Source organism: Ambystoma mexicanum, chromosome 2p (genome assembly GCF_040938575.1).
Source record: "Ambystoma mexicanum isolate Mex_15411 chromosome 2p, UKY_AmexF1_1, whole genome shotgun sequence".
Classification (NCBI taxonomy): Eukaryota; Metazoa; Chordata; class Amphibia; order Caudata; family Ambystomatidae; genus Ambystoma; species Ambystoma mexicanum.
This window is the reverse complement of record NC_090923.1, coordinates 901,028,540-901,051,764: the sequence shown is the minus strand read 5'-3', so window position 1 is coordinate 901,051,764 and position 23,225 is coordinate 901,028,540.

The window sequence follows — 23,225 nt, the reverse complement described above, 5'->3', positions numbered from 1 at the left end:
GCCAACATAAAAAGAACGCTACAAATCGCCCATGTTCAAAATAAGCCGTTCGAGCAGGCTCTTAACCAGCTACTCCGGGAGTACAGGCACACACCTCACAGCACGACAGGAGTGTGCCCAGCTGATCTGATGTTCCGGAGGCCGATCACCACGAGACTGCCGGAGGACCCCAGACCACAAGAACTGACGCCGCTTGAACAAGAAGTGAAAGCAAATGACACCGCGAGGAAAGCAAAAACAAAAGAAATCACGGACAGGAAGAGAAGAGCTCGGAAAAGTGTGATGCAGCCAGGAGACGAAGTATGGCTAAGGCAACCCAAAAACCGCAAGGAGGAAGCCACCTTTGCACCCACCCCCCTCGTCATAACACACAAGCGGGGCACCATGGTCACCGCACAGAGGGACGACTGCTCCATGGTGACCAGGAACAGCTCACACTTCAAGCGTGTCAGACCGACGCAGGGAAGGCAATGGACAATGGACAGAGACAGTGATGAAGACAGACCACAAGAAGAAGAGTACCAAGGAGATGGAGAAGAGTCAGGAGGCGAGGCACACCTCACAAATCCCGACAGGGAACGACCAACCCCCAGCCGGGCACCACGACTCCAGAGGAGCCGCATGAAGCCAATGCGACTCATCGAGTAAATGGGGTAAGAGGAAAAGCCGCGCGGCTCATTTGTTAAAAAAGGGGGAGATGTCAGATCGTCCACAACGTTATGTGGGCGGGCCTTCGTTAAGGCCCAAAGGACATGACGTGCCGGATGGGACGTCACGGGGTAGGGGTGGGACGGGAGGAGGGTCCGGCAGTTCCCGCCGGTGTGTGAATAAAGCAGGTTGCAGTTAACCCGGCTCCCGCGTATCATTGTCTGCGAGAGTGTGCAAGCATGCATGGGTTTGAGTGAGCCCCCCCCGTAACACACCCCTTGACAAAACAGGAAGTGATATCACATAACATTGTTCGTAAGTACAGTACAAAAAATATGGTTACGATATCACTATAATATTATATACATTTCATACAAGAATGGATCGCCATATGTATTGTTAAGATCAGTGTGTATATGCCCATGTTAACAAATTACTGTGAATGCAAGCAGACGTTCATGGCCAAATGATAATGATGTATTATTATATAGCACTTACGCTTAAGCGCTTTATATTGAAAACATACAATAACACCCAACCTTTGTTGATACTCATTTATCGACCTCAGAAGGATGAAAGGCTGAGTTGAGGTGTTTAAGAACAGACTAAATCAGTGACTCACCCCCTGAAGTGTGCAGGAAAGAAACCTTTAATGAGTCTAGCAATTATTTTATAGAATTCTAGAAGGACACATTATTTGGTATTCCTATTCTTTCTTATTTGGGGTCACTGCTGAAAGTGTTAGACTTGTGGAGCCCATGTTCTTTTTTTGTCTTTTTTTTTTTAAGAGGCCTCAACAAGAAAACCCGCCACTCCAGAAGCAAAGAGCCACATGGCGCTGGCCAAAGCCCAGGAGCATGCATTTTTAAAAAAATCATTTTTTTAAGGGTAGCAAGGGAGACCTCGGGGGTCGCAGTTGTGACCCCTGGCGACCCCTAAATGACATCCCTGCATGGAAAGAGTGAAAGAGGAGTAAGCGAGGTGTACTCGCTTTTTAGTTGTCCATTTTCCACTCCATCCTGTGTAAAAGTCAACACTGATTTAAAAAAATCTGTGCATGTGGCATTTACCAATGGATTCCTACCGAATCGACTTGGTCTTGATAGGGCGGACAATGAAGTTGGATTGTGTAGGAATCCATCATTGTATGCCTGTGTGAAAATATCATGCAGGCGTGCAACAAGACACACTGACGAGACAAAGGACTGTAGGACAGAGAGCTTATTTCCGCTCTGTGCTCCTCCTCCGTCTCATCACTGCTCTAAAATGGACTGCACGTTATATGGACTCATGCTCTGATTACTTACCAGTAATCTTCATTACTCCTAGTCCTACTCTTCCTCATCACAGTACTTACTTCATGAGGCCCCTGCCTCCGACACAGGACCTTCTTCTATTTCTTTAAATTCCTATAACTCCTCCCCCACATCCACGTCACTCAGTTTCATATTACCAAGCCAGAGCATGGGACCTTCCCCGCAGGGAGGGTGAGGAGGGTCGTCAGTACTGTGACGAGGAAGAGTAGGACTAGGAGTAATGAAGATTACCGGTAAGTAATCAGAGCATTACCTCCACGTCCACTCTTCCTCGTCCCAGTACTTACTTCATGAGGTATACCAAAGCAGCAACGGGGAAAAGGTCCCAATGAGAAACAGAGCTAAAAACAGTGCAGCAAACACACCCACAATAACTCTTAATTCACATCCCCACAGATAAAACTCCAACCACGAAGGAACCAACCCCCCTAGTGGGAGAAACTCAACCCATAGCGGTTGATGGAAATCCCTAGACCAGCCAAGGCGGCAGCCATACAAATCTCTTGCAGAGAAAAACCCTCCTTGCATCGGCCCAGGAAGCCGCCAAACCCCTGGCGGACCGCCCCTGATCGTGCGCAGGCACAGGCAGGCCAAAAGCCATATAGGCACTGGGATCACAACCCGGAACCATTGGAAAATGGAAACCACAGATGCGTTTTGCCCAGCCCCAGCCAGACCACAAGCAATCAGAAGATTATCAGATTGGTGGGAAAAAGCAAACCTAGCCAAATACTCCAACACGTCCCGCCGGACATAATGTTAAGCCAAGCCACCTCCTCATGCATTCTCGGATCATGAAAGAAGTCAGGGAGAACCAGATCCTGAGAGGTATGAAAACCGAGATACAACTTAAGGGAGGAACTTCGGACCACACCTCAGCAGCACCGAGTCTGGCAGCACCCTCAGGAAAGGAGGGTGACATAAGAGAGCCCCAATCTCCCCAAGCCTACGGGCAGAAGCGAAGGCAATAAGAAAAGCAGATTTCAGTGTAAGATGTTTGATAGCAATCTCGGAAAAGGGCTCAAAAGGAGGCCCTTGAAGGAACCATAATACAAGAGGGAGATCCCAAGGGGGAAGCCCTTTATCAGAACACCTTCAGAGTGGAGGGTCTAAGAGCATCCATTATGTACTCAACTACAGGATCTGAGAACCCCTGAGATATCAACCTAGACTGAGCAATAGCCACACTGCCCATTGCATCCAGAGGAATTCCAACCGCAGATCCTCTTGAAGGGGACACGGCCACCTCGGAATCAGCCAAGGTTCCTAGGACTGAAGCTCCAACAGAGAGGGGAGCCAACTCCGGCGGGACCAGAACTGAGCTAACAACAACACAGTCACCCTGGACACTCTGATGCACCAAACCACCCGGGGCAGAAGCGGAATAGGCGGAAAGGCATAAAGGAAAAACCCCAAGGCCACTGTACAGAGAGGGCGTCCATTCCCCAATCCCCCCGGCCTGAAACCGAGAACAAAAGAGGCGAACTTCTGCTGAGGCCGGGGATGCAAACAGGTCTAGAACCGGGGACCCTAATCCGACACAGGTCACTGCAAAGACCTGGGCCAACGGGACCAGTTCCGCCGAGGAGTGAAAACCGGCAACTGAGAAGATCCGCTTGAACATTGTCCACCCTTCTGATACGTGAGGCCACCAGAGACACCAGATGAGATTTCTCCCAGGTGCCTATCAGCGCTGCCAGAGCATTCAAGGAACAGCCGGAACCCCTTTTGCAGTTGACATATGCCAAGGCCGTCGTATTGTCCGATCGGTTCAAAACCGCCGACCGTCCAGCAACTCCTTGTAGTACACCAGAGCTTGGACAATGGCACAACTCTTGCCAATTGGATGATCGCCGGCTCTCCCCAGATCTCACAACCCTTGAGCTGAGAGGACCCCCAATGTAGACCCTTTCTGCTGGCGTCGGTAGTAAGAGAGGCCACAGGAGGATGGACCATGCACACCTCAGCCTGTAGACCTGAAACCCCCCGCCTCCACAGCAGGGAGACTCGCAGCGCTGGGGACACCGAAAACACAACTACGAAAGCCGAGACGTCGAAAACCAGTGGGAGAGAGTATAAGACACCAGGGGACATAACCGAAGACGGGCTCAAGGAACCGAAAAAACGCAAGACGCCACGTGCCCCGTAACTTCAGCAACAGGCGAGCCGAGACACACTGCCTTCTGAGAACCCAGCCCAGACCAGCCAGCAAGCGCCCCCCCCCCTGCACAACATCCAGAGTACACTCTCCCCAGACGTCCGGACAAGCAGTGCAGGGTCTTGAGACCCATAAGCAGTTGACACATCCCAGAAGGCATAGGGACCAGGAACACCCGCAAGTAGAAAACTTGACCCTGAACAGGGAGAGGAACAGGCAAGACGGTAACCCACAACAATCCTTCCTAGAGAACGGATCCCATGGCCAACTACTTGGACCGTGAGCTGGGTACCAAAGTCCTAACCATGCAAACCTGGACAGGAGAAGACAGGAACTGCAACCGATACCCCCCTCCGGAAGGAGCCCATTACCCAGGAAGCCGAACCCCACCGGTCCCATACACCTCAGAGAAGATAGAGACGAGGAGCCAGGGAAAACCGCCAGTCACTGCACTTGCACCAGAGGAAAATCACAGGACGTTGAAGCATGCCTGCGCCACAATATAACAGCATGCTTGTCAGCCCCAAAAAGATACGACTTATCAAAAGGAAGATACAGGACAGCCCAGAAGTCCAGCAGACCAGGGCCCCCCCAGCCGACAGAGGAGCCACCAGGCTGGCGTCAAAAGGGCAGAGTACTGTCACAAAGCAGGGCAAAGCAATCCATCCCGGATAGCAGACATCAAAGGCAACCCCCCCACCTGGGGAATTCCTACACTGGAAAAACCCACTGAAGTGACATCCCCCTCCACCGGCACCAGGGGCTCTGAGAACCCCTCTAAGCACAGACATGTGCCACCATGTGCCATATCACTTCCCACAAGTCTGAGAGGAGGCATGAAAGCAACACGTCAGCACCGGAGGACCTAGGCCCTAAAAGAAGAGACACTGGGAACCCTCTGAATGGCCATTACTTACATGATGCATTTTCTATAATTCCATGCCGGACAAGGGAAAAGAAAATCATCTCCTTTGACCTTCCCTCGTGCAGTTCAGAGGAAGAGGACAGGACAAGGAGTCTGCGTCCAAAGCTAGCACAGACCCAAACACACCACTAACTCGCCACATTACTGAGAGGTGGCTTGAGCCCTGTATCCAGTAGCTGGTAGCCCCAAACTCTAAATCGTTCCAATGCGTCGGTCTAGGAAGGATGAAATGCCGAGTCAGCACCGCAGAGACTCGAACCCAAAGTGTAGACTATGCCAGGCCGGTACCCTTCAGGCCGCTTGCAGACGCGTCCAAATCTGCGCCGTTTTCACAGGCTGCCAGCCAACATCCGGTGCATCCTGGGCTGCGTGTGTCTGAGGAGCGGGTAGTATGTGACATGCCTGCGACCGAACAGAGCCCCAGCACTTTCAAAGACTCTCTGCCACTGTCACCCCACGACAAGAAGCAGAGAGGCCTCACAACAAAAAAGGGAAGGCTAGGCCATACTGCCAAGTGCTTGCCATTATTTCCAATAAAGATGTGTATACAGAGCACGAGGAAACGGCATGTTGAAGGAGTCAAGATGGCCATACCAGCAGGAGAGGAGAAAAATATCAAGCACAGTCCTCCCCTCTCCTTACCTTCCCCCAGAGAATGCAGCCAACATTGTGTGCATCCTGGGCTGTGTGTGTCTGAGGAGCGGGTGGTATGTGACATGCCTGTGACAGTACAGAGCCCCCACACTTTCAAATACTCTGTCACAGTCACCCCACGACAAGAAGCAGAGAGGCCTCACAACAAAAAGGGAAGGCTAGCCCATACTGCCAAGTGCTTGCCATCATTTCCAATAAAGATGTGTACACAGAGCAAGAGGTAATGGCTTTTCGAAGGAGTCATGATGGCCATACCAGCAAGAGAGGGGAAAACATCAAGCACAGTCCTCCCCTCTCCTTACCTTCCCCCAGATAATGTAGATAACATCCGGTGCATCCTGGGCCGTGTGTCTCTGAGGAGCGGGTGGTATGTGACATGCCTGCGACAGAACAGAGCCCCTGCACTTTCAAATACTCTGTCACAGTCACCCCACGACAATAAGCAGAGAGGCCTCACAACAAAAGGGAAGGCTTAGCCCATACTGCCAAGTGCTTGCCATCATTTCCAATAAAGATGTGCACACAAAGCACGAGGAAAACGGCATGTTGAAGGAGTCAAGATGGCCATCCCAGCAGGAGAGGGGAAAAATATTAAGCACAGTCCTCCCCTCTCCTTACCTTCCCCCAGATAATGCAGCTAACATCCGGTGCATCCTGGGCCGTGTGTCTCTGAGGAGCGGGTGGTATGTGACATGCCTGCGACAGAACAGAGCCCCCGCACTTTCAAATACTCTGTCACAGTCACCCCACGACAAGAAGCAGAGAGGCCTCACAACAAAAGGGAAGGCTTAGCCCATACTGCCAAGTGCTTGCCATCATTTCCAATAAAGATGTGCACACAAAGCACGAGGAAAACGGCATGTTGAAGGAGTCAAGATGGCCATCCCAGCAGGAGAGGGGAAAAATATTAAGCACAGTCCTCCCCTCTCCTTACCTTCCCCCAGATAATGCAGCTAACATCCGGTGCATCCTGGGCCGTGTGTCTCTGAGGAGCAGGTGGTATGTGACATGCCTGCGACAGAACAGAGCCCCCGCACTCCCAAAGACTCTCTGCCACTGTCACCCCACGACAAGAAGCAGAGAGGCCTCACAACAAAAGGGAAGGCTAGCCCATACTGCCAAGTCGAATCAAGATGGCCAAAACAGGAGGAGAGGGGAAAAACATCAAGCCCAGTCCTCCCCTCTCCTTACCTTCCCCCGGCCGTGCAGGACCCGGGACACAATGCTCACGCTGCGGTCCGGAGCCCAGCAAAGAACCGAGCGAGGCAATCCAGCTCAACTGTGACCCCAAGCCCCGCAGGGGGCCCAGGAGCAGCGCCGCACGTGAGGGAGCCGAGGGCCCCGCCACACAGCCGCCCCCCAGGGGGCCAGCAATCGGTGCTCCCTGGTGCACCGCACCGGGAAGAGAAAGTCCAACCTGCCGGAGGCAGGAAAAATTAAACTGAGTGACGTGGATGTGGGGGAGGAGTTATAGGAATTTAAAGAAATAGAAGAAGGTCCTGTGTCGGAGGCAGGGGCCTCATGAAGTAAGTACTGGGACGAGGAAGAGTGGACGTGGAGGTAATGAAAGATTACGCCTCGCTTTTACACCGCCATTTAACATTTTGCCTCATTTAAAATGAAGCTGTTACAGTGGTTGAGGAAACTGCAAATATTCCACAGTTACACAAACTGGGAGTATGCGTTCACTGGGTTTGCAAACTGAGATTGTCAAACTAGGAATACAGTCAGGGGGACTGGCCAAGGGGACGTGGGAGTACACATCGTATATCTATCAGAATGTTTTTATTATTGTCAAAGTGTGGATAACCGGAAATGCTCATAATAAGGGTAAATTGTGCCTGAAAAGTGGAAATATATTGGTGTGTTGAAACTGGGAATATACTGATATTTTTTCTATGTGGGAATGTCAAACTTAGAACATAGTGTCATTATACCAAATGGGAATGTACCGGGGTTGTCAAACTAAGGGTATATTGGGGTTTTCGTACTTGGTTTGTCAAAGTGGGAACACACTGGAGTGGCCAAAATGTCACTATGTAGGGTCTCATCAGGGTTAGTAGTACTTGCAGACACCATGAGTGTTTTTAAGTCAGGGTGGGGTGACAGTAGCGGGAAAGGGTGGTATACAAGAGTAGCATTAGATAACACTACATTGTGGATCGAAGTGTTAGAATGCAAAGTTAGGTCTCCGATAATGCTATCTTGGGACAGGAATTACAATTGATTATTCGTGTTGGCACCTCGAGCCAGTCCTGGTTTTCCCTATTGCATGCTCGGGTGTCTGGGCTCCTAATTACAATGGGAAGAACGAAACTACAAATCCCAGCATGCAATGAGCGAACAAGCATGAATAACTGGAGGTGTCACGAATGTTAGTGGGCAAATTGGCAGCTTTGTACGAATTGTCAACGGTAGCCTTGACGTTTGTAACTGTGTCTTCATCCCGATAACATTTCTCATATATTCTGGGAATTGAAATAAAGTTGAACTCGTTGGACCGTGCTTCTTCTTTCACCTACTGCATGCCAACCATGCAACACTCTGAGAGCCTGACCTTTCCCCTTCCGTCGTGCGCCTTTCATGCCTGACACAGTCGGATGCCTCACCCACCTGTGAGATCGCTGCCCCTGATTATCCCCTTGTTGCCTTTGTGGATGCTTTGATGGCCAGCTCATGCGGGCCCGGGCGAGAGTAAGGCCTTTTCAGAGCCACTGACAGAGTGTTCTCCGAGCAGGACTAGACAGGGGCTCGCGAGTGATGGGGGGGGCGTGGGAGTTTGGGGGGAGATAAGATGTCCCTTGTTGTGGCTCTGGCCGGGCTCCCGCCAGCACAGGAGGCAATGTTTTCAAACATTCCCAACCGTGAACTAGTGGAGGCCCGAGATCTGAGGTGGACGCTGCTGTCTGGCCGCTCAACAGCACGAGGCAGTCCCAGACGCATCACAACCGGTAGCCATTTTTGAAGTCTTTCCTCTGCCATTGTGTGTCTGCTGAGCAGTAGCATATCCTGTGTGTGGATAAAAATCGCTTCATATTCCTGAAGGCCGGTGCCTCTGATAGGCAGTTAGGGCTGAGCAGAGTGGATCCCATGCCAGGTGAGGTGCCCATGATGTGTCGCTGCCTTGGCCCTACTAGGAAGTGGTTCCATGGGAACATTCTGAAAGTTAACAGATAGAGTGCATACATCCAGAAAAAAGGGAAATGTTATGTTATGTTGTTTGTTATGTTATTTGGCATTTATATAGCGCGCTCTATATATCATTGTTATGACCTCAAAGCGCTCGTAGGATGAACGCCCTCGGGTACTGCAGTCCAGGTCAGTCGAGAGAGTAAGGTGTCATAGGGTACTTGGGTGCACCGATTATGTGTGCAACTGGAGCGATTGCCTGATTGTAGCTGCATCCTAGCATTAGGTGAGGTGGTAATTAATATCAGTGAATGTGTGCAGTCTGGAGACAGGTCACCAGGGCTGGGTTCAGGCTGTGTTAGGCCTGTGTAGGACGCTTATGTATGCAACTAGGTCGATTCCGAGGGGTATAGCTGCATTTTATCAGAGTGTTGAGGTGTTCATGGAGTAATGTTCGTATGTGAGCAGCTAGGCCGAATTGATGGAGGTGTGTAGCTGCGCTCTAATTGTGTGTTGGTGTAGAGTAGAGAGTGAGCGTGGTGATGTGGGAGGTGAGTGTCTGTGAGGGCGGATTGATCTAACGAGCTTGCTGTACCGGATTTCTGATCCGCGTTTTCGATTGCTGTCAAATGTATTCGTAGATGAATGGCCGCATTCAGTGGCGTTATTTCTCGGGGTTCGCTGAGCGTTTCTTATCAGGTTGCAAGGTCTCAGCATTCTTAGATGGTCATGATTGACATTACGGAAAGAGCCAGTTTTTTAGCGCTTTGTGGAAGTCCATGTAGTCATGGGTGTGTCGAATATGTGGGGGGAGGGAGTTCCAAAGAGTTGGGGCTAAGGTTGAAAAAGCGGATCCTCCAATCCTGGCAGAAATAGAGGTTGGAATAACCAGGAGGAGGGCAGTGCTTGATCTTAAGGTGCTTGATGGGAGGTAGGGTTTTATCTTCTCTTGAAGGTACGTTGGGCCTGTCTTGTGCAGTGCTCAGTGGGTAATGCATAGGGTCTTGAAGGTGGCCCTTTGTCCGACTTTGAGCCAGTGGAGGGTTCGAAGAGCGGGAGAGATGTGGTCTGTGTGTCCCAGGGCGAGTAGGAGTTTGGCGGCAGCGTTTTGGGCTCTTTGTAGTTTGTTAAGTTGGTATGCCGGTGCTCCCAGGCAGGGGTGTTGCTAGGTCTTTAAAAGATCTGAGGCTATGCTAATTTTGGGACTGTCAGGACTGGGGGCTAGCTAGCCTTTTTGGTTGTAACCCCTGAGTTTCTATCCGGGGCTACAACCAAAAGCCCCCTCAGCCCCCCCTTGCAACGCCTCTGCGTCCCAGGTATAAGGAGTTGGCATAGTCTAGTCTCGACATGACAATAGAAATTACAGCTGCAAGTCTATTGGGGTAGGAGAGGTAAGGAAAAATGTGTCTTAGAAGTTTGAGGTGATAGTGACAGCATTTTGAAACATTATTGATATGATGGGAGAGGCTTAGTCCTGAGTCCATAGTGCAGCCTAGGTTTTTGACTATCTTGGAGGGAGTGGGTGGTAGGCCGAGGGAGGGCGACCATGGGAGGGGTTGTGGGAGAAGGGCAGAATTGCTGCACACCATCATTTCAGTTTTATCGGGATTCAGAAGGAGGTGATTACATGTCATCCATTGGTCAATGACAATTTATTAAACTGTATTCTACTACAATATAAATATTAATTCAAAATGTAATGGTTTTAAAATTATAAACACTCTTTTAAACACTGGAGCTTCTTTGCCATGAACTTGTAATGTAAATGTTTCACGTCACGGCTCATTTTCATTGATTTGGTGGGAACGAAACTCATGTTTCACCTGCTCCTTTCCTCTCCACCATACAAATACTGCAGCATTTGCACTGGGCTGGACTTTCAAGTCAATGCAAATGTGGATTCCTATGGAGTCCCCTGGCTTTTTACACTCGGAATAAAAACATGTAGACTCCATAGAAATCCTTTGTAAACACTGTCTGCCATGCGTACATGGTAGACAGCGTTAACTTCAATTACACAGTGTAGTGCAAAAGGGCAGCGTACAAGCACGTACGTCGTTTTTTCACTATTCCGTTTTGCACTCTTACGTGCAAATGAGGAAATCAGCAGCGGAGTCCTCTTTACCCAAAAGTGTAAACGTAAAGGTCCCTGCAGCCGAATTATGCAGGAACTCAAAAATGTGCTCTTTAGGGGTCATTTTCTAAGATTTTGGAGTGTAAAAAAAGGTGCTAATGAAAGGTGTCAGACCTTTATGCCTGTTTTCCTCTTCCATCCAAAACAATTTGGTTTTCCAAGAGAATTGTACGTTTATGTTGCTGTAAATTCACCTGCTTTTTACATCTGCTAAAAGCAGGAGGATTCCATACGATCCCTGTAAGTGACACCTGCCATGTGTAAACATCAGGCAGCACTTCCACTATTTAGACTATGAAGTGCAAAAATAATGTGTAAACGGGATTTTGCCTGTTTTTCCTCCGATTTTTGTATAACCAATTTTCTTTTCTTTTTCATGTACATGTTCAAATTAACGCAAAGCCATAGCCACATCCCAAACTCATCTGCAAATCCCCCGCCCCCACCGTCAACCCTCGAGGCAACAGGACATTTCACAAGTTTACAACCACAAACACTTGAGCATGTGCACACCCACTGGACCCTCCATCTGGAACAACTGCTGGTCTTCATGGCAAGGCCTGCCATTTCCTCCACATCTTCCCAGGTTTTTTTCGGCACTGCCTTGTTGCTGGTATATCCACTTCTTTAATTCCATGCATCTGTCCAGACTTGCTCTTGTACCAGAGGCACCTCCACCCTGTCCCATTTCCTAGCAAAGTCTCTTTTCACAGTCACAACAGTCTATGCAGTATATAGCTTATCGTGTCTTGTGCAAATTCAAGTTCTCGGCCCAAAACTGTCTTAATCTCATCACGAATATTCCTCCAATAATCTTGCAAAAGGGGGATATGCCTAACCATGTGAAGAAAGGTTCCACCTCTTATGTGCATCTGGGGAAAAGCGGAGTATCCTTCCTCCTTACTCTCTGCAGAGGTTGTCAGAATAAACTAGACCATTTTAAGACTGGCACTGATTGTGACCTCTCTCGGTTCATGCAAGTCTTCTCATCCAACATGGAAAGTCCCCTTCCCATCTGGCACAGATTCCAGCAACGAGTAGCGATGTTTCATCCATGATCATCCGTGAGATAGGCTTGGAGTTGACCTTTCTTTTGATGAGCACAGGTTCGTTCCAACGGGATAGAGTCCGGAAAATCATAATAGAGCACACCTGTGCTTAAGATATTGATAAAAGCATTTTCTAATTAATTAAAATTCCTCCGGTAGCAACTGAAATGGTATGAGGTTAACATTACTCACAATCCCCAGCACCATTACTCCCAGTCTTACCCATCCCTCTGGGCCGGCATCCTTTTTACCTTTGTATTTAGGGAGTGCCAAATTTCCTCAAAGCGGTACCGCTAGGGAGACCGTACCTGCCCAATCCTTTTAATGTTAAGTCCCTGCAAAGATTGCGCAATCATCTTCCCAGGCAACAAGAGTCCTGCCATGAAGCACCTGGGCCGTGGTATTGGGGTCCACGTGTTTCCTGTCTAATCTGATCGTTGGGTCGTCCCCATACACTTGGAATCTATTATTAGCTATTGCCATATGAGATGCCTAACGTTGTTTACTCTGGGCTGGCAGGCCCAAATCCTCCTTCTAGATTGACCTAGTCAAAGAGCAGAGGACAATCGCAGGTATGTTAGAGCCCCACAAAAGCTTCCTTTCCCCTCCTTTGAGGTACTCAAATTCAAAATCTGAAATCTCAAATCGGATTGACTTCAAGACATACAAAATCCCTGGGACAGCTATAATTTTAAACAGCATGAATCTACCCAGTAAGGAAAGAGGCAGATACGACCTTAGATATCCCACATCCTTCAGCATGTGGCAGTCTAAATGTGAAAGAAATACTCTATCTGAGAGAGGAATTGATGTACTCCTCAGTGAAAGGAGAAACTATTCATGTCCGGATATAGATAGCATCATGTATTCTTTAACCCCATTGCCTGGGCTCACTCACATAGTTTGACCAGTCATACTCCTTTCTATTTTCCCCGGGTTAATCTGTCAAGCGACCTGTCCTTGCCATTGTTGGAATCCCCCTCGATAATCATTAGACATGGCTCTGTATCAACACATAGCTCATTGACTTCATGAGTTCCACCAAACTGGGAGATACACATGTAAATTGTAAAGAAATAATGACGCAAAAACCAAACGAGAAAAATAATCCAAGAGGCCAAATAATCACTGCACCCTTTTCAAGGGAATACAATGTTTATTACATGCAAATGGTCTTGCATGTCCCATAGAATCTAACGGACACGGAGCTCATCACATTTATAGTGGGAAACCGCAGATTTTGGTTATGTACGTTACAATGTTATCCCACCACCCTCGTTGGCTACAGCTATTAGAACATACTAATGTGCCCCTATAGTCCCTGGACCGATTGACCAAACACTATCTAAACCCACTGCCCGAACAAGTGGTACTCTACATCGTCACTGTTGGATTCAGGTATGGGATTACTTGTTCAACTTATTGACACATTAAAAAATCGTCGTGATGTGCACTCCTCCAGACACAACCAGAGTAAACTGGCGGGTCAACTCTGCTTTGATAAAACAATAGTTTTTATCATTATTCACGACACTGTGGTGCACCCAAGCTGCCACCCTGACCTTTTACTTAATTTACTGGCATCACCTCTGCTCCTCCAATCCCAAATCACAGGGCATTCCAGAGACGGCTCCCCCGTATCTCCTTCAAACCACAGGTGCCCAGTATTGACGTGACTGAGGCACTCCTCTTGTGTCTGAATTTCAGGGATTTATTTGTTTTAGTTGAGTGCCTACTTGTAATTCATATGGGATGACCGCACTTGGGGAGGGAAGAAGTGCTCTTTAATCTTTTTTTGGACTCTTGGCATCACAAAACCTCATGCCCTGTTCTCATGAATTTGCCCTTCAAAGGGCTCATCCATACCAGCTTATATTCTGTTCCCACCTTGTTCAGGTCCTGCAGCGGGATACAGTTACCATTTATTGATGCACCTCGGGTGCCTCTGACCTCGACTTCTCTCCTGGGGGATGGGAAAGGGGAATTTGGAGCTCAGCTACACAGAGCCGGAGTTCCACATCAGGGCCTGTGTTCTGTTACATTCATAATGTACGAGGCCTCAACATTCAATATGGCAACACTTCTGACCTCGCTTCCACCACAGCACCTTTCTGACTCCATCTTCCACCGGTCTCATCTCTTCCCGCACAACTTACTTTGAACCATACCTGTAAATGCAGGGCCTATAATGCTGCCCTAACTATAAATTCTGCAACCGCAAAAATTATACATTTGTTGCTATTTCTGTCTTGCTATATGTGAGCATCTAATATGTGTCAAACCTAACTAAAAACAATATATGTTCCTTCTACTGTACGAACCTCAGTCTGTTCCCACGATAGTTCATTTTTCTAAACCTGTACCCTTTTGCCTGGCTGGGACGCTCTGTGTGTATCCCAACAATATTGATAACAGAGACACATTTCAAGACATTTCCCCATCAGACGCACCCATATTCCACTGTGGTTGCCCGAAAGTTAATGGTCGCTTGTATGAGGGATCTTTTCCCTTTGAATTACCACCAATTGAGGGCCTTTTGTAAATCTGGCTTTGACGAACTTTGGATACTACAACCTGCCCAAGAAGGCCCAATCTGTCCTAATCAGGTGTGTCGAATGAAGCAGAACCAGGCCCAGTTTCTATCACTTGAAATATTTTAAGACTGCTCTATTCTAACATTTGTTACCAAGACCACTCACATTCTATGGTATGCATCTGAGAGTCACCTCACACAGGAGGTAGAGGTTTGCTGAGCGGAGAGAGCGGGAGGGGGAGTAAAATGAGAAAAGGGAGGAAAGGTGGGGGGGGCGCCAGGTCATGGAGAGATTTGAAGACAAGACAGAGGAATTGAAGTTTCAGTTGTGAGAGGAAGGGGAGCCAGTCAAGTTGAGAGAGAGAGAGGAAGAAATAGAGTCTCGAGGGCTGAGGAGACATAGAGTATGGATTGAGGAGTGGTAGATGGATTTTAAGGGAGTTAGGTGAGAGAGTGGGAGTCCAAAGAGGAGAGAGGAGCAGTAGAAGAGGTGGGAGAAAATAAGAGAGGAGATTAGGAGTTTGGGAGCATGGAATGTGAGAGAGGGGCGGATCTTGCGGATGTTATAGAGGTGGTGGCGACAAGCTCGAGAGGTTAGTGAGATGTGGTTGGAGAAGGAGAGAGAGGAGTCCAGGTGAAGGCCAAGGTTGCGGGCATGGGAAGATATGAGGAGGTTAGAAGGTGGAAAGTGGATGAAGGGAGGGGGAGAAGGGGAGAGAGTGTTAGGAGGGAAGAAAAGCACTTCAGTCTTGTCAGTATTGAGGGAAAGAAAGTGGCATGACATTCAATCTTTAATGGCTGTGAGGCAGGAAGAAAGAGTGAGGTGGAGGTCAGATGTGAAAGAAGAGAAGGAAAGAAAGAGTTGGTTGTCATCAGCATAGAAGTGGTGGGAAATGGCGATAGAAGAAATGACTGGGGAGAGAAGGGAGGTATAGAGAGAGAAAAGAAAGGTACCCAGCACTGAAACCTGAGGGACTCCATAGTTCAGGGGGAGGCTGGAGGAGGTGTGGCCACCCCAGGAGACCGTGAAGGATCGATTGGAGAGGCAAGAGGTGAGCCAGGAGAGAACAGAGTCTTTGAAGCCGAAGGAGGACAGAGTGCTAAGAAGTAAGAGGTGATCTACATTATCAAAAGCTGCAGAAAGGTCAAGGAGGATGAGAATTGAAGATTGTTTAGTGTAGCAAGCAGTGAGGAGAGAGTTGAGGACATAGGTGAGGGCTGTCTCAGTGGAGCGTTTAGGGTGGAAACCAGATTGAGAGATGGGGAGGAGGGAGTGGGATGAGACAAAAGCAGAAAGATGAGAGTAGACAAGGCGCTCGAGGAGCTTAGAAATAAAGGGGAAAAGGGAGATTGGCCAGAAGTTGGAGGCAAGAAGAGGGTTAGCAGAAGGTTTCTTGAGGATAGGGATTATGGTAGCATGTTTGAAAGTTGAAGGAAAGGTGGCGGAGGAGATACAGATGTTGAAGAAGGTGGGTAGGTAGGGAATAAGGAGGGGGTACATTTTGGGGATGAGGGAGGTGGGGATGGGGTCAGAGGGGGCAGCAGTAGGGTGAGTTTTGGACAGGAGGTGTGAGACACAAGGGTGACAGGAGAAAAGGTGGACAAGTTGGCAGAGATTGAAGAGGGGGAGTGGGGGAGGAGGAAGAAGAGGAGAGGATGTTCTAGCGAAGGGAGAGGATTTTGGATGAGAAGAAGTTGGTGAAGTCAGAGGGAGAGAGGGGAGAGTTCGTGGAAGGGTTGGAAATGGGAGGGGAGAGAAGCCGAGAGAGGGTCTGGAAGATACAGCGAGGATGAGAGGCTTGTGAGTGGAGGAGGCTAGAGTAGTAGGAACATTTGGCAGAGAGAGGCAAGAGTCATAGAAAGAGTAATATGAGAAATAAGAGGATTGATTAGTCAGAGAAGGGGATTTGATCCAGTGTCGTTCGATGCGTCGGAGGAGGCGGCGCATGGACAGAAGGTGTGAAGAGAGCCAGGGTTGGGAAGGTTTGTGAGAAGTGGAGAAGGGAGTAAGAGGATAGAGTTGGTCAAGACTGGAGGTTATAGAGGAGGACAGTTAGGAGAGGGCTTCGTCTGCTGAGAGGAAAGTGAAATCCGAGAGGGGGGGAAGGGAGGAAGAACATGAGTCGTGGAAGAGAGTAGGGTTAAAGTTGTGGAGGTAGCGACGAGAGAAGGAGGGAGAGGAGGGAGAGGTGCGGGAGGATAAGGGGGGAGGAGTGAGGGAGAAGGAGAGCAAGGCGTGATCGGAGAGATAGTTGGGAAGAGATGATACAGGGGAGGAAGAGTAAGAAGAGAGAAAGAAGAGGTCGAGTGTGGAGCCTGAGGAGTGGGTGGGGGGTAGGAAGAGGGGAGAGGAGGTAGGAGTCGAGTTTTGAAAGAAGAGGAGAAGAATGAGATGAGGATGAGAGAGGGAGGTTCAAGTCGCCAAGGACTGAGAGAGGAGTGGGGGGAAGGAGAGATGAGATAGAGAAGATGGTCAAGGCCTTCATAGAAGGAAGAGAGGGGGCCAGGAGGTCTTTAAATAATTAAGAAGGAGATCGCGTGAGGATAGGTGAAGGATTTGAAAAGAAGTTCAAAGGAAGAGAAGGTGGGGAGGTAAGGGTAGGGGATGAGGAAAGACATTTAGGGTGAAAAATGAGGCTGACGACGTCTCTGCGACCAGAGGGGCCCGAGACGTGAGAGAAGGAGGAGGAGGAGGTGGAGAGAGACGCAGGGACTGTGGAATTGAAGAGGGGGATCCAAGTTTCGGTGATGCAGAGGAAGTGAAGATTGAGTTGGAAGAACAGGTCAAGGGTCGCAGTGGCTTTATTGCAGATGGAACGGGCATTCCAGAGGGCAATGTTGATGATGCTGGAGGGGCTAGCAGTGGGGAGGTGGATAAGATTGGGGCGAGAAGGGATAGTGCGGGGAGGGATGGGTGGGCAGGGGGCAGGTGGGAGGAGGGGGTGGACATTAGGATGAGGGGAAGGTAGAGGAGGAAGAGGAGGAGGGAGAGGGGGAGGGAGATGGAGGGAAGACGACGAAGGGAGAGACAGATGGGGTGCATGGCAGGAAGGGGAAAAAGTAAGTGCTGGTGGAGGTGGGAGAGGTGAGGACTGCAGGAGCCAGGGATAGGGATGCAGCAGAAAGTGATCAAGGGGGGTTGGAGAGGTCAGCAGAGCGTCCAGGGCAGAGAGGGTCAGAGTGTCCAGGGCAAAGGGGTGGGTAGCGGAGGCTAGGAGGGGTCCCAAGGGGCGGGGGCAAGAACGGCAACAGCGGGGGCCTAGAGTAAGGGTTTCGGCAGGGTGCGATCAAGGGCAGCTGGAGAGATCAGCAGTGCAGAAAGCTTCAGGGCGTCCATAGAAGAGAGGTCAGTGGCAGAGACAGAAGGGGGCAGTAAGGCAAAGGCTCCTGCAGGTGGTGTACTCGGTGCCAGGGGCAAGCGGCTCAGCAGGCGGGGAATTAAGACCAGTGACAGCACCCAGACGCTGGTGGTTCCAGCGAGGGGCACAGCAATGTCCTGGGAAGGGCAAAGCGGCCCAGGGGGCGGTAGTGAGGCAAGGTTCCTGTGGTTGGTGGGCTCAGGAGAGCGTCGGAGGCGGCCCAGCAGGTGGGCGAATGAGGGCCAGATAGTGGCCCGGAGATGGAGCTCGAGGGCGCCACCCGCACCCAGTTACTGGTGGTTCTGGCGAGGGGCTCTGCAGGCTCACAGTCCTAGGCAAGGCGAGGTGATCTCGCTGGTGGTCGTGATGAGTTCTGAGACCCCTTATGGGGAACTGGGCCACCTGTGGCTACGATATCACTGGTCCCCGCACTTGGGGAGACCCAGCGCCTTTGTCCCTGGGGTGCAGTCCAAGTCTGCTGGTTCTCCTGTTATGCTGTGCTCGCAGGGTTCTGTGACGTTGTTGCCTTCCTTTTAAGTGTCACTGTAGGGTGGGAGCAGAGGGCGGACAAGTGCTGCTTGTGCTGGGGATTGCTTGGTGATGGTCAGTCTATGAGGGATGCTGGGGTGAGGAGGTCCCTTGTGTTCAAATGACCGGGAAGGCAGTAGAGCGGATAGCAGAGACAGGGGGGCAGGGAAGGGGCCCTCTGTGACGACCTGTGCGGTCTGACCGCTCTCACTGTGCTGAATGCGCCACCCAGAGTGCTGGTTCTGTGGTGTGGCCTGCCTCGCTATGCAGATTTAGATTTAGCCGAGGTGCTAGCCCATACGTTGGTCAGAGGAGCGGGAAGACCGCACAGTGCCCCAGGGCTTCAGCTGCTTAAGGACTCGGTGTGCCGCCCTCAGTTCAGGAGCCCGCAAGGAGGGACAGAGCCGTGTATAGTTGTGATCCAGCGCCAGGAGGGAATAATGGGGTGGGGAACGCACTGTGCACCCCAGGAACCGACGTGCCCACTCCCCAGGGCGAACTCAGAGCCTCTCCTGCATCAAACGGCGCCCGCTCTCCCCACTCCTGCCGGCTTCTTACCGGGCTTGCTGCCTGGATCGGGCAAAGTGCTCCAGCCTTGATGGGCCTGTTGCAGCAATTGTGTCTCCAAGGTGGTTGGTGGTGCAGGGCTGCACAGCTCTCCCTGTTGGGCAATCCGGTGTTCGGAACTGGCACTGGGAGCCGGGTTTGCCTGGATGTTTTTCGCGGCAAATGTAGCCTTAGGTGAGCAATGTGGGGGAGGATGCTTTCCCTGAAGGAACCCGCGTGGGGATCCTGCGCTGTTTTTAAACTGGGCTGTTTGATTAACGGCCTGCTCCCCCGCGTGGTATGCACAGCCGCTTTCGGGTATGTTGGTGAAGCGGCTTATTTGTAATGCGATATCTAGCATTACACGTGAGTGGGGGGGTTTCTAGTGCATTTCTACTGGGACCCCATCATGGGCTAGCAGGATTGCATGGGGGACCACACTTGAGTTACCCTGATGTCAGGATGAACTGCAAGGGGAGCTTCATGCACCAACAGCAGGAGGAAGGGCCACCCATCCTGAAGAACCACAAACCTCTTATGGTCTCCTCTAGTGGGCTCTGCAGGCTTACATACTAGTAACCCGCCTTCCTTTTGGATTCTTTGCTTCAAAGGAGGCTCACCCTCCAATTGGAAGCAGGCCGTTCTCCACAGGCGTTTTTGTGATGTATTCTTCTGTTGGTCCTCACTAATCTTCTCCTTAGGGACCTCCACTTCTGCAATCAAGCATGGCAGTTCAGGAGACCCAAGGGGATAAAGAGTTTCTAGCAGTCCCTATTTCGAATCAGGTTCAGGGATTTGGCCAACTACCTCAACCTTAGTTGTAGGTGGGGCAGGGGAATATTTATTTTCTGTCCCTCTACCCCTCTGTTGTCTTTCTCCTCCGGCCTTAGGGTTCCCTTTTGGCTTAGGCTTCCCCTTAGACTTGGCTAAGGCAGCCTAATTATGAGACCTAGTGCTTCAAGCGTCTGCAGAGTGTCTCTCAGGACCTAAGTCTTGGAGTCTGATCTCTGACAGAAGACCCTCGTTGATGCTTCGTCCCTTGGACTGGTGGACCAACCAGTCTCAACATCTTCTCACGATCCTACAGCCTGCAGCCTTCGGAAGGGTCCCTAGACCAACTGGTGGATTGACCAGCTCTGAATTGGGCTACCATGTCAGAAGCGTTGTCGTTCTGCATTTTTATCTGGAACTTTGGTAGTCGCCATTTGGTCCTACAAGGCACCTTCCTGCCAGGTTTCAGCTTCCCAGCATCAAGGGATACTCTCCTGGAAGTCGGTCTTTGTTTGTGACTGGAGAGACACCTGCTTTCGCCCGTGTGTGGTGACTGCTGTTGGAACTGGCCATCCCCCGTCTGGCAGAGTGTACCGGAGAGCCCGGCATCGGTGCCTGCTGCCTTTCTTCTTCAGAAAGGGCTGCACTCAGCTCCTGGACCCGACCAGAATCTTCTTTGCACCCGCAGCTCTTGGGCATGTTCTACTGGATCCAACAGCAGGAAAATCGGAGTAAGGGCGGAGAGTAGTCGCAATACTTACCGGTGCCCTTATATCCTCCATTCTAAATGTTTGTGAACAATTTTGATTTATTCCATTCTTTCACTTTTTAAACATTTACTTAAAAAGCTGTTCTACCTGATAGAAAAAGAGTATTACTTACCAGTAAAATCCTTGTGAAGTCTTTTGGAGCATTTCTCACCACCACAATAACTCTTCCTGCCCTTGTCCCCTCTCCTAAGGACCTTTGTGGCTGTTTGGGCACAAGGGCCCATTCGTCTTAGGGATTGGACATATAAAGTTAGGGCTTCTATTCTTGTGGATTAGTTCTCTCATTGCATAACTACTTAACTTCCCTTTCTGGCGTATAGGTGAATTGTGTGCATTTCTATAACCAAAGGTGACTGTATACATGTTTTATATTTAGAGTGTTGTGTTATAATATTAACTGCTTGATTAATTTTCCTAGTGTGTTTTGGGCTTATAATAAATATAGTATTTTTGTACTTTCCTGTCTAAGTAGAATCATTGTGTATTTCACTGTGTGGACTCATTGTGGACCCCTGATCCCACTCACCTCTTCTGAGATTTAGCCTTGACCACTCTCCACACTTTGGTGGTTGAAAATGCCTCTTTCCTTGTCATCTCCACTGGACAATTAGGCTTCTGAAATGGGAGACGCATGGGTCACTACTACAAAACAAACCAGGACCTTAGATAGAGTGAGTATTATCCCCAGGTCTCTGCTGTCTGCTGCATGGTTCTGAATCTTGGACTGGTTCCCAATCATAGTCACTACTAAATACCAAGAGGAGAACCTGAAAGTATGGTTGCGCAGGTGAGGGAAATGACACAAAGGTTTCTGTGGTGTACCTCTTTGTTCTAAATGCAGGTCTCGTAGTACAAGATTGGATGCGCATATTATGGATGGGATCCTGGTGAGGCCTGGTCTATCTTGTCTAGGTCTCCGATCCCACTTCTGGCATCACTGGTCACATAGTTGACTTGGCATCAATATCCCGACAAACACAGAAAAAGTGGGTTCTAGGTGGTTGATCAGGGAACTATAACAGTGGGTGGGCAAAATAATAAATGAATATGGCATAAACTGTAACTGAAGCATGTCAGGAAAGGTCTGATGATTTTTAACTAAAATTGAAGGGTTACTAAAAGTTTACAAAATGCCTTTCCTGCAGCCTTAGGATGTGCAGTTGTTCCTGTGCTTGTAAAACAGTTCATGTACACTGGGTCTTTGAGCAACGTCTCTGGACCCCCAGTATGTGGAACTTGCCGTCTCCGTGGGTTTGTGGATAGATCTAAAAACGACAGTTTTTCAGAGGAACATATCCTTTTCTTTCTCATCTTCTTTCTTGGCCTGTTCTTGCTGGTTGCACCTTAGGGTTCTCTACCTCCGTTGGGAGTCTTCAAATCTCAGGTGCACGGTATGGGGACTTACGGGAGCAGATGTTATAGGTCCCCAAATCCTGGAAGTGTTCCAGGGCAGCATGATATTATAAGAAGAAGGCCAACTACTCTAACTCTCTCTGTAATGTTTTCTTTATTTGTTACCCCTCCTCACCAGCTTATACTCCGTTCCTCTGATCCTCACGTTCTCTCAATCAGAACTGGCCTATCTCCTCCTGTAGCCATATCTCGGCTCCCCACTGCTTTATCCCTTGTCTTAATTTCTGTCTCAAATTCTTTTTTTTTTTAATTTGTAAATTTGTTTATGGTTACGCCGTAAACTTTACAAAAAGAATTTTCTTTAAAAAATATTCCATTAAAATAACAGAAATTCCAAAATACAAATACAGATAAAATTTCGCTGTCCCACATACAGTTTCACCACATCCAAAGGCAACAACAGTATTTCCAATTCCTTAAATGATCCCTTAATAAAAATACTTATGGCGTGTGGTCCTTTGGTCCGCTAACACATTAGTTTAGTAAACAACAGTAATTCTTCAAAATCTTACTACTGCGAGCTGTAGTTTGACTCGTTTACTGTGTGACATGTCTCGCCACAAAAGATCTAGATTAACACACTCCGTATTTGGTACATATTGACTAAAATTGCAAATACGTTCTTTACTTAGTCCATCACATTCAGTCAACATACTTATCCTTTTCTTTTTACAAAATCTGCATAGGGTATAGCTCTCACTCTGTCCATCTCTAATATCCATTATTTCCCCTGTTCTCAACACGTTTAAACAAAATCTCATGTATTCTTGTCTCCATTCCCTATCAGGGAATTTAATCAAATACGATCCGGGCTCCCCCATCTTTTTACAGTCGGTTACAATATGTTTGTATAATTTAGAATGACCTCTTGAACAGTAAGATTCCAGTCAGAGTCAAGCAATAATTTCTTAACTTTCATTGGATTCGTGATAAGCAAATCTCTTGGAACCCCCAATTTATCCAGCGTAGCATTGACTTCTTCCATCATATCCTGAAGGTATTTTGATGTCGGAGAGCCACTCCTAATCCCCTTGCCCATGATGTCATATAATGTTGTTTCACGGCATGTTATCAGTTTCCTGTATAATGTTACTCTCCGCCATTCTATAACACTTCTAATCGAATGCAGGCCAAGCTCATAACAAATCGCTGCCAAGGGCACACATTTGGGCAGACATCTCACCATTGATTTTACCACTTTAGACTCATTTATTACGGCTTCCACCCGGCCACACAGTGGCGCTAATTGTAAACCATAATATAATTGTGGTACTATTCGATTTTTATACAAA